Here is an 11,774-nt window from a genome sequence, read left to right on the forward strand (position 1 = left end):
AGTTTCCCATGATCTTATGAAAGAAACAATTCACAACCTGTTGGGTGAACAGGACAGACAGAACAGCCAGTGCAAGGCAGCAACTGGACAAAACACATAGTTCTGGCAAAGATCCTGCTGTCTGACCTAAGCCTGGTCCTGAGCCTGAAGTTTCACACTTAGCCACCATGACAAGCCGTGCACTGTCTCCTCTACAGGTGCCATCAGCACTTTCTTCCCTGTCTGCTCCCGCCCTTATGCCAGCTGTAGCATTGACCCAGCTAGGGGCTAACTCAGATCAACTGGATGATCCACATGAAAACTCATCAATAGATTTGCAGGGCAGGACCTTTATTTTCCAACTGCAGTGTGGTCTTATCTTGCTGGAAAACCATAGCTGAATCTATGGCAGATATCTGAACACCAAAAATAGCCTACAAGATTTACAGAACTGCAACTTGTCCACTGCTTGGAAATTATTTGGGATTATGAGAAAGGCTGACTGCTTCTTTCTGTAAATATACCCAATAAGGGGAGGCTTCCTCTGACCTTGGCATACTGCTGGACATCTACCAAATGATTAACGGGTTAAGGTCCCACTAGGGTAAATATGTGGGCAACCTGATGGTGACTGCAGATTTCACAGTGCAGATACTTTGGAAAAGGACAGTGGAAGGAAAAGCAAAAGTTGCTCAAGGTGTCTCAGAGTATTCAAAATATCCTTTTAAAAATATCTGATTAAAAAAATATATATATAACAAAGAAAAAAAAAGGGTAAAATAAAAAAGGATAAAATAAGGAATCCTTATATTCTGTTTATTTAAGCAAAATCTGCTTGTGTCAACACTTCTATTTTCAATAGAAAGCCTGCTGAACTGAAAAACAAGCACATAGCAAATATTTTTTTCTTAGGGTGGTTAGAAGAGAAAATTGCCTGTGGCTGGAGGAGATACCAAAAAGATGACACAGCTATTGCTTTAATAAGGCTTTTTGATACTCTCTCTCACACAACATGACCATAATCAAACATGGTAATATTGTCAAGTTACAGATATTGTATGCTGACCAAAAAGCAAGTTGGAAAACTATTCAAAGAGTAATTTTCACAAGGTTCCTCTAAGTAATTTCATATACTAAGAGTACTTTTCATGGAGTTCCTCTTAGACCTGTTAGGTGCATGGGTCTTGGCTGCTAACACAGCAAAAAAAAAACACCTTTCAAAAGATAACAAGCTGAGAAGTGTTGCAACCACCACAGTGGCAACAAATAGACTTCAAAATGGCCTTGAAGAAACACGGGATGCAATTTAGAAATTATAAGTTCAAAGTACCACGCTCAGGGAGAATTAATTGCCCACACAGTGGGCAGAAGTTCTGAGAAACAAAACCCAGGAGTATAGGAAACCACAAACTGAACATGAAGTAATCCATTGCCACAACCTAAAGAACGCCACAACTGGTCCAAGTTCATCCTCAACAGTGTGGATAATCTTAAACAGACACCATTTTTCTTAAAACTGCATATTGACTCAGGCTTCTAGAAAAACCCATAACATTTCTGGTAATTTAAAAGGGAACAAAGAACTGAAATCCACTTAGTTCTTAAAAAATATATTATAAACATAAGGTGTCATTTCAAGGTTAATATGAGCAAAACTACATCCTCCAGCTTGTGCATGAGCCACTTTCTCCCTTTTCAGATTGTCAGCTTATTTCTGAGAAGCCAATGCTGAGAACTTGAGAGCACAGAATCTTCATAATGCAAATGCCAAACTCTTCCAAGCATACAAGACCCACATTTGTGCAGTGAGACCCACATTTGTGCAATAACAGTATGAACAGATGTAGTGGATGCAACTGAAAAGGTATCTAGTGTTAAATATAGGTCCTTGCGAAGTCACTTAAGAACAGCTGTTTAAAAATTACATATGAATGCCTCATTTAATTGACTGCAAATAGGCAGACAACAGTATTACCTGTATAGGTATTTTTTCTTAGTCAATCAAACACATAACTGTGTAAAAGTTCAAGTAAAATAAATCCAAGAGGGTTTGTATGTCAAGTACAATATATGAGAAATAATGTTTTTATGGTATTGGTATAGTACCCTATAATCATTAAGTTGGAAAAAGACCTCTAAGTTCACTGAGTCCAACCATGACTCGTATCTTACCCCTGGAAGCAACTCTGCTTCAAGGATGACCATTTTACTTGTCATATCTAAGGTCGACATTTCCAGCGAAATCAGGACAACATGGGACAGGAAATTTGCACATGAAATTCATGCAGATGGATATATTAGTTTCAGAAGTGTTCACTTAAAAAAAAAAAAAAAAGAGAGAAAATGTTATTTAAATCAATTCAAATACTTGTACCTTATCTGATGAGCAATGAACAGAGTAAAATTTGAGACAATCTTCCATCTTCCCATTCCATTTATTGTAAGCAACTAAAATGCATCTTTTATTCTTTTCCCTTTCCGTAGTTTCAAACTCTAATCACATCTTTAAACTCCTCTCCATGATTAATAGAATGATTAAGCATAATTCTGATGTTGGAAGACACCCTCTATCTACCACCTTCTTCAGTTCCAACAATGATTATGGGACAGAGGGAAAGCAAGCCTACAGCTTTAAAAGTTCTTCATTGTCAAAAAGCTATTAATGAAGTACCTTCAGTTCTGTCTAATGTGAAAAAGCATAGAGGACAAGGCAAACCAAAGAATAATGGAGAATATGGCCATCCAGCATCTTATCACTTGCTGTAAAATTCAGAAACTGCACTCAAGCAGATTCATCAATATTATCCAGTCCCTCCTTTGCTGCTTCATCACTTGTCGTTGGATTCCACTGCTAACGGTGAATGCAGGAAGCTGATTTGAATCTCCTGGACACACTTCACCTGTCATTTCAGGGGAATGTGAAAAAGTCCCCAAAGTTCTTCAGGAGAGAAAACGAAACAATGGAATTCTTAAAATCATAAACCAGGAATTTTTTTCCATTAGTCAATATTAAGCAAGACTGAATAATCTAGGCAAAAGAATAGCAAGATATGTCTTTGGTCCATCAGATGCACAGTGTCTAAAACAAGCAGTTCATGGCAGAGCAATAAGAGGCGGGTTTCACGTCTGGCAGCAACACTATTTCACACGGTGTCAACAACCTCCCTCTCTGTTCTTCAAGTCAAGCTGTTTGAGCAACCAAGCAAAGAATCTGATCAGAGAACTGATCCATCTGTAAAGTAATGCAGCAAAGTAAATGGTTATTCTCAGATGGATCCATTCCGAGCCTAGTGAAGTGTGCAAGTGTCTAAACAGACCTGACAGCATGATGGAAGACGCCCTGCATGGACACAAATGGGAAGCCAGGAGCACTTAAGTTGACAGTGGCACTTCAGAAATACACCAAACGACATTTAAAATACCACAAGGATAAGAAAGCCTGAGATAGCCACACAAATACAAGTACTTCAACATTGATCCCAATCTTACAACACCTCAGATCCAATAGTGAGGCCAACTTAGGAAGTTCCTGTGCCTTCAGGCTGTTTGCCTGTTCATCAAGTGTGTTGATCAAACTCTTTCTACGTTTAACTGAATATTGGTTCAACAAAAGCAACTGGAATGAAAACAATGCCTGAAAAGAAAAGGAAGACAAAAAGGTATGCAAGACCTCAAGGAAAACTCATGTAAGACTATTTCCTAAACCTTGTATCAAAACAACGAAACTAGCTGTAATTCTTTTTTTTTTTTCTACTATGTGGTGCAAATCTGTGCACTGAGACATGAAAAGTTCCCAAATATGATGTGGCTCAAGTCCTTTTTTATTATTTTGTGTCCACATAAGAGAAGCTAAGGAGCACAGCCAAGCAAAACAAGGTGGTTATGATGTACCACTTCATCAGGCCCAGAGAAAGAAAAACAAACACTGATACATGCATCTCCAACACCCAGATATCAAAACAAGTATATTTGTTTTTCAATTCTGTTTATTTGGACAGGCTTAGGAGATCGCCTTTTTCATATAACAGAGGCGATAACAGGAAACCAACTTCAGAGGTTATCCCTGCTTAGCCCCGGAACATTGTATATGGTTTAAAGCAGATGACATGCACCATTTGATTAATAACTCACCACACTCCAAGACCAGCCCATGTGAGAACAATTGTTCTGATTTACACCAGAAAGAGATCATATGAGCAAGGGAGAAGGAAAGCAAAAGTAAATGAACTCCACACCTAGGTTTGTAAAAAATACAAAGGGAAGTTATGTTCACAACTTTTTTTAAAAGTCAATGAGATTTCAACATCTGAATTTTCCACTCTGTAAAACCATTCTTTTGTATAATCTAAATTACAAGCTGACACCCCCAAACTGGCTTAACTACACTCAAAACATGCTGTCTGAGGGACGCTATGGTGGTCTTACAGCTCAGCATCACACTACCATTGTAAAACTGGAGAACTGAAAACTGATCTAGTCCCCATGAGACAACTGTGAGATTCCACGTATTGTACATGGTAATTATGTAGTAACTTCCAGTAATGAGAAAACTGTATTTTCAGAAGATGTTAATCCAAAAGAAGAGTCTGCTAAATACATATTACCAACCTCTTGAATTCTATCCTAAAGCACTAGAAAATTACTATAGGACAAACTTCTTTTGTGAGAAAAAATTCACTCTTCTTATTTCCTTACATTAAGGAGATAAATTTATTTTCTTAGATGCTGTCTCTTACTAGACACACAGAGTGTATGCATAGCACAAAATGCCTTATAAAGAAACCAACATATATTACAAAAAACTGCATATAACACCACATTGACTGTGATGTCTATATGGTATTTTGAAGTGTTTACACATGTGCCTAAATACTGTCCTGAAGCCTCAGGAAAAACAAGTACAGGACACTTACATATAAACTTAATAACTCCCAGATAATGTTGCCTGAGATTGATAGATATTATGAAAATTGTCATTACAAATGGAGAATTTGATTGCAAACAGTACCACAGGCATGATAAGAAAGTTCTGTTCCAGAAATAAAAATACCGAAAAAACTATTTGAAATTAAGGAAAAATAGTGCACAACTTCATCACAATGATTATATTTGTCAACATTTCAGCTGTCTGATGATACAGCCTGTATATGCATATCCACTAAGTTTGATTTACATGACAAATTATTTTAGATATTACTCTCTAAGTCCTATTTCTCCTGGCTTCCAATATAATTATTTTGGATAATATCTCTTCTGCTAAGAACATTGATTCCTTCTAATGCTCCTAGCTGCAGAAGACCTTTTTATTTAAGAGGCTTACCATATATTCAAAAAAAGGCTGTAGCCTGCAAATGACTAAAAGCATTCTGTCAAATTCTGTGCACAAGGACGCACGCCCCATAAGACGAGCAACGACACTAATCTTACATCAGACTGTGCGGGATGTGTGAATAGTCCAAGTAACTCAACTTTGGTGAATATGACAGGTTGAAGTAACCACAGAAAACACATAAACCTCAGATCTAATCAACCAAAAACCAGCACTGGAAAACAGCTGCATGAGCTAAAAGGCAAGCAAAAAACCTGAAATGAGAAATTAATGTTCAATTTTAGTTCTGCTAGACAATCCACCATTTAACCTTTAGCGCTGAGCCTGTCTGTGCCTCAGCTTCCCTACACAGAAAACAAGGATTTGCATAATATTTCCTGGTGTATCAAATTTGCTCTGCTCCCAAGCTTCTGTTAATAATCGTTCTGTGCAAGATGGAAAGAAGCCAGCTTTAAGAGTTGAGTGCTAGTAAAGAGCATCTGTCAGCTACATAATAAAAAATTCAAAACTTCTTAATCAAGGAAAGCATGACCTAGCACTCTGCTGAAGAGCAATTTTCTTCCTGTCTGCGACTTTTGGACATCACTTCTGATCAACATTTTAGAGGAACATTTCATCCTTACTGGTTGAAAACTTGAAAAGAAAACAAGGAAATAGGCTACATCCACTGAAGTGGTTCGGTTTTTTCCAACCCTTTCCATGTTACCATGAATTTCCAGGGTTCTCCAAGGGAACCATTAACACCCTCTATCCCTCTAACCCTGTCTATGCCTCTCACCCTGTTTTGCTAGCTCAGCTTTGCAAATCTTACCCATCCTTGAAGAGACAACTTACACTGCAGGTTGGAAGAAAATAAAGGAGAATGCTTAGGGAGATGGCAGCAGGAGAGATGCACAGTGTCACTGCTGGAGAAGCCAAAGGGGTTGGAGAGCTCACAGAGCCACTGGATGCGGAAAAGGGAATTCAGGGCATTGACAGCAGTGGGGGCAAAAGGTGGCCAGTGGCATAGGAGACTGGCATATGGGAGGGATGCATGGAAAATATGGAATACACACAATCCCTCTATTAGAGAGGCATATCCCATGGACTTTTCTCTCTGTGACTCCCACATAGCAACTACAGCCCACAAGCAGCTAACGCTCCAACTGGCAACCTGCACAGTCATGGAGCAGGAGAAACCCGGCAGTTCTGGGTGAAATTAAGATACCAGATGCCACACCAAAGGCGTATGAGGATGAAGGGTTCTTAGGGGGTACCTGTCAGCAAGTGACCTTGCTAGACTCTATATAATCTGTCCTGTCTGCCCTGCTTACTTGCGTTGCTCCAGGGCCTGTACTCCTCCAGTTTCTTACATATTAATGTTACTCACCGTTAAGCAAAACTTTCCTAGTGCTGATCTGCCCTTGGCAGCCTCCTATCTCCACTCCTTCAGCTTCTGTCAGCACTTAACAAACCCCTGATGTTCCGTATCTAACTGCCACCCCACCTGTGACTGTCAGACACGCTGCTCCTGGGGCCACCCTCATGCCCACCTGAGAGGTGCCTCCAAGCACCCACCACCATTGGTGGGTTGCAGAACTGCTGTGCTACATTCACCTTATGCATATTAGTAATATAAGTGTACTGAAATGTTGAGCATGCAAACTTATTTTGCTCAACTTTCAGGATGCTCCAGTGTCACTACTCTATTATGTGCTTTTCACAAGCTTTGTGGCAGGTCTGCTCTTGATTTTCTTACTGATAGTCACAGCTGAAAGGTCTTTTTTGGAATTATAAAGCTGAGGGGGTTTTCTGTTAATTTTTAAACTTCCCTCAACTCCCCCTTGCATTCCCCCCATATCAATAAACATCTGCCTTCCTTCCTGAAGGCCACCCATGCTAGTGTATTCCAGCAAAATCCTGTTACAGATCACAGCACACAGTCCAAGCTATGCACTTGCTTCACCTCCACCCAAAGGGATTTAAAGAAATTTAACCTCCAGACAATCTGGAAAATCTAAGTTGATCATTTACTGCTATTAACCCTCAAAAGATTACACTGGGTTGATATGCACAGGTAGTTACAGCATTTGGAAGCATGGACTTCATCAAATGCATATGCCACCTGAGCAGGATGTTTCCAACAATCTGAAGTCAGCACACACCACTTAAGCTGTTGGTCTCCTCATTATCCCTCTCCCACCTTACATATATATTACTTGGCTTTCTTCCAAGAGAAATAAAGGGGTTTGATTCTCACCACTATCAGTGAGCCTCAGATAACTGTATTAAGAGCACCCAGACAGTGCACAGACAAATCTGCAGGAACTTTCTGAAACTGATTTGAAAACCAATGAAATAAAATTAAAAAAAAAAAAAAAAAAAAAAAAAAAAAAAAAAAAAAAAAAAAAAAAAAAAAAAAAAAAAAAAAAAAAAAAAAAAAAAAAAAAAAAAAAAAAAAAAAAAAAAAAAAAAAAAAAAAAAAAAAAAAAAAAAAAAAAAAAAAAAAAAAAAAAAAAAAAAAAAAAAAAAAAAAAAAGCTAGAAACAGGAATCAAGCCAAATCCAGTCATTATGTAGGAGGCCCAGTTAAGTAGCACTGGTCAGCAATACGCTGAGGAAGACTAGCACATCATAAAAGGACCATCACCTTTTATTAGTAAAAATCTAGTGCAGCTGAAGGAAGATCTTGGCTGTTAAGCACTCCGCTAGATCGTGCACACAAACCCTATCAATATAGAGAAGAATGGAGATTACCAGGAGTTGAAAAAAATCCCAATATTAATAACTGCTGACATTCAGCCAAGATGACACTGATCTGGTCCAAAAAGAAATTTGGACATCAGGACTCACTTTGAAAGCCACTGCTTAGAATGAGAACTCCTCACATTTTCTCTGCTATTCATCTCTTTCTCCTCTATGGTAGATGGATATTCCACCTCAGTTTAAGTGACACTTGCTGCTCCACTCTTCTTGCGATTATTTTGGTGCAACAGACACTGGTATTTCAATTCATCTCCCCACCTGATCTCTCTCTGAGCCCACAGACTCAGCAGCAGTGTCCTACATACTGTGCAAAGACAGAGGATGAACAAGGGCCCAGTTGATACACAGGATAGCAAAAAAGTTCTGGTCCCCTAAAAGCAACTGCCTAATCTGGGAATTTTGAATAATGGCACAACTCCTCCACTGCTCTCTCCTAGACAACTCCAATAAAGGAAGGAAGCTGTGCAGACTTCTGCATACACAACAGTCAGGCCAAAAGAGATAAGTGGCGTGCAGATAGGAAAGTGGCCGCATCTTCCTTGCCTGCTTGCCTGTTCCCTGACACTTTTTTCTTCCTGACTCTACCTAAGTGTAGAGGCTGCTTCCACTGTTAGCAATTCCACTACAATTAGCAGTGCCTCCTGTGCCAGATTGCCATGCTCCTCTTTTCCTCTGAGCTCCCATAGGACAGCTTTTCTAAGCCTCATCTGCATGTCCTGTCCTGCTGTTATGTTCCTGCTGCTTCAATCTCCTGCTTTTATTGACAGTAACTTTGCAGTCATTGCAAGATAATCGTATTTCAGAGTCGAGTTAGAGGTACAAAGGAGGTGTTTGAGGGAGCCGGTTTTTGCTATTTATAAAGAAAGAAAAGATAGGATGAATAAAGACAAAAGCTGGTCAGAAGAAAGGTGCAGTCTGTTCAGCCAGTACCAACCAGTCCTGTCTGGTAACTGGAACAAACTACGAAGTGCATCATACTGCTTTACTCTCCTGTCAACACAATCAAGCCACCTGGCGAGATGAAGCTGTTTGTGTTTTCCAACTATCTGCTTCTATAAATGCTTGACATTCTTTCTCAAGTTGTATTCTCTTTCAGTTACTGGAGAGATGTTGTTAATGTCTATAGTATTTGGGAAAGGCTTATGTGCATCAGCTGTACATAGCAGTGCAACACTGCATGTGCAAAGAACTTGAAAAATGTTCCATTCCTCTTCCTAAATCACTGAAAAAAACAGGATTTCCAACTCCTAATGTAACAGCAGATCCATCTGTTTCTAATCTCATTGTTCTGGGTACTTCCTCCTGGCTCATAGACACAGAGGGGAAGTCAGTGATATTTTCCAGAGGGTGGAAATTATTTTGTCAGTGCTACAGCCAATTCCACTGCTTTCCTCTAAATCACTCCACAGCTCAGGGCTGTTGCCTCAGCCCTCGTACTCATCAGCCCTAGTTCCCAATTCTAGAGAAAAATCTGAAGAAGTATCTGGGCTAGAGGGGGGCTTATTATTGATAAAGTTCAACTTGTTAGCTCTTTGCCATACTCACTCACTACTTTAAATGGGCAGAAGTACAAATAACTCACTTATTATCCCATCTTCTCTGAAAGTTCAGCCAAATTATCAGGTTTCTCTGCCACTCAATGTCAGTGTTAGCCACTGATTGCCATCATCCTGTAGAGTTAGGGAGCAGCAAGACCCAAGCTGCCTGTGCAACAGACTGGTCTAATTCTAAAGCACTTTTTAGACCTGTTTGTCAGCAAGGAAAAGCACTGAGCCTCTACCTTGTTGGGGCAGCCCTCCATCCCCAGATTCAGCTGATACAATGACTCCTTGCCTTTTACAATGGCAGTTCCCCGAAGCTATCACAAATAGCAATACCTATCAAATTATTAGAATGGGTCTTTTAGGAAAGAACACCTAGTGATTTTTAATCTCTAATGCTAGTGCTTCCACTGAACAGATATCCAGAAGCAATCTTCTACATCAATTCTGTGACAGTATGGAAGCCAACTGATTTTCTGGAGTGACAGAAATAAGCTTTATATTTATGGCTTTTAAATAAAAGAAGCAATAAAATCAAAATCCTCCTGCTCATGTTTTCGAAATATATTTCACCTGAAGTAATTTTCTCTGTGAGTCAAACTCGAAGGAGTGTTTAAGGTGAAGTAATTTCTAGCTCCTGGGAATATTACATCACCTTTGTCTGTATACAAAAGTTTGGGCTCTGACAAAGTTAATACTCTGGTTAAAAGGTTACTGTCCTTAACACTCTATTCCACATATGAGGATCCCATTCCTTCCTGCCTGCTTAGCTGTACATGTTGTAATATGTTCACGTCTGTAAAAATAATCCTGTTCCTTTCACATCCATACACATGGTACTGTAGGGATTTGTGCTAACATGGGCAGTCCTCACAGAAAGAGAGGACTGAGGGAAAAGTCACATGTGAAGTTAGGCACATTGCAGTTTTCAGAAGAATCAATGATAAACACCTTCTCCACATCAACATACAAGGTACTATACTCATGCAGATCATGCTTATAGGGTAATTTCCAAGACAAGGCAAGCTGAGTATATCTAACATACAAGTAAGATATAGCAAACAAATCAGGGGGATCCTAAATCATTCTCATATCACTTTCAGTCATCTGGTCTTTTTTCTTGCCTTGTTCTGCCTTTCAATTAACTAATTCATCTTACTGAAGAGGCAGAAAACTAATCTAAAAAATATAATAGAAAAGTAGATTTTTCTCTGCTGCTTCAGTGAGTTAAATCAGCATACAGGCATCTAAGCCACATAAGGGAAGAAACAGCATCATGCAGCCAGGGGCAGCAGAGAGAAAATCAGCAGACCCTTTCGAACCAGTATGCCAGCAGATCCCCACTTCGTGGCATCCCATTCCAATAGCAATGAATAGCCTGAAAAAACACCTGGTCCTTTGGCCTTTCCACCCAAGTAGAATTGGATGTCCAGAGAGGCACATTTTGCAATAAAATAAAAAGGGGGACTGACTTGTTTACAAAGTTTCTTGATATTTTTACTTCATACAAACCCACACAACCATTCCTAGAGCTAATCATACTTAAGCAGGCAGTTCCATGATTTCAAGCACCTAATCTTTATTATAGTTACTGTCACAGTAGACACAGTCCTAGAGCTGAGCCATCTTCAGCCTCTGAACAGATTCACAGTTTGAGGGAAGGAGTAGCAGCCTGAAGCTTTTCCAGGACTACTGATCAGGCATCGAGCTAGTTCCTAGTCAGTGCCTGACTTTGGGTAATACTCAGTTTCCCAGATGAACCTGTCGGCTGATAAGGTTTCATGCTGAATTGTACTACATAAGTATGTCTTTCCCAGTTTCTGATACATTATTTTCCAACATGACCGAGATCAAATCACAAGAGTCCAGCATCCACACATCAGCTCAAACCCTGTATGCTTTTCAGGTTTCGATACATGTGTAGTCTTTTTCCACAACAACAAAGTGAAATTGGGGATTTAGATCAGTAATACTCCTTCAAAACATCTCTTTGCACTCCTAACATGAGAAAAAATGTTAAGACTTCATGTGTTTGATAACAAGTTGTGACCTTTTCTTTGGAATTTGGAGTTTGATTAAACCCACCTTGTTATGCTTTCAAAACCTAGTCACTTTTGAAACTTCAATTTAATAAGGTCTACTTATTCTAAAATAAAATTATTTCTATGTTTCTGATTTAGA

The sequence above is a fragment of the Empidonax traillii genome, unplaced genomic scaffold (genome assembly GCF_003031625.1).
Source record: "Empidonax traillii isolate 1590-97213 ecotype Southwest subspecies unplaced genomic scaffold, ASM303162v1 scaffold389:size961896, whole genome shotgun sequence".
Lineage (NCBI taxonomy): Eukaryota > Metazoa > Chordata > Aves > Passeriformes > Tyrannidae > Empidonax > Empidonax traillii.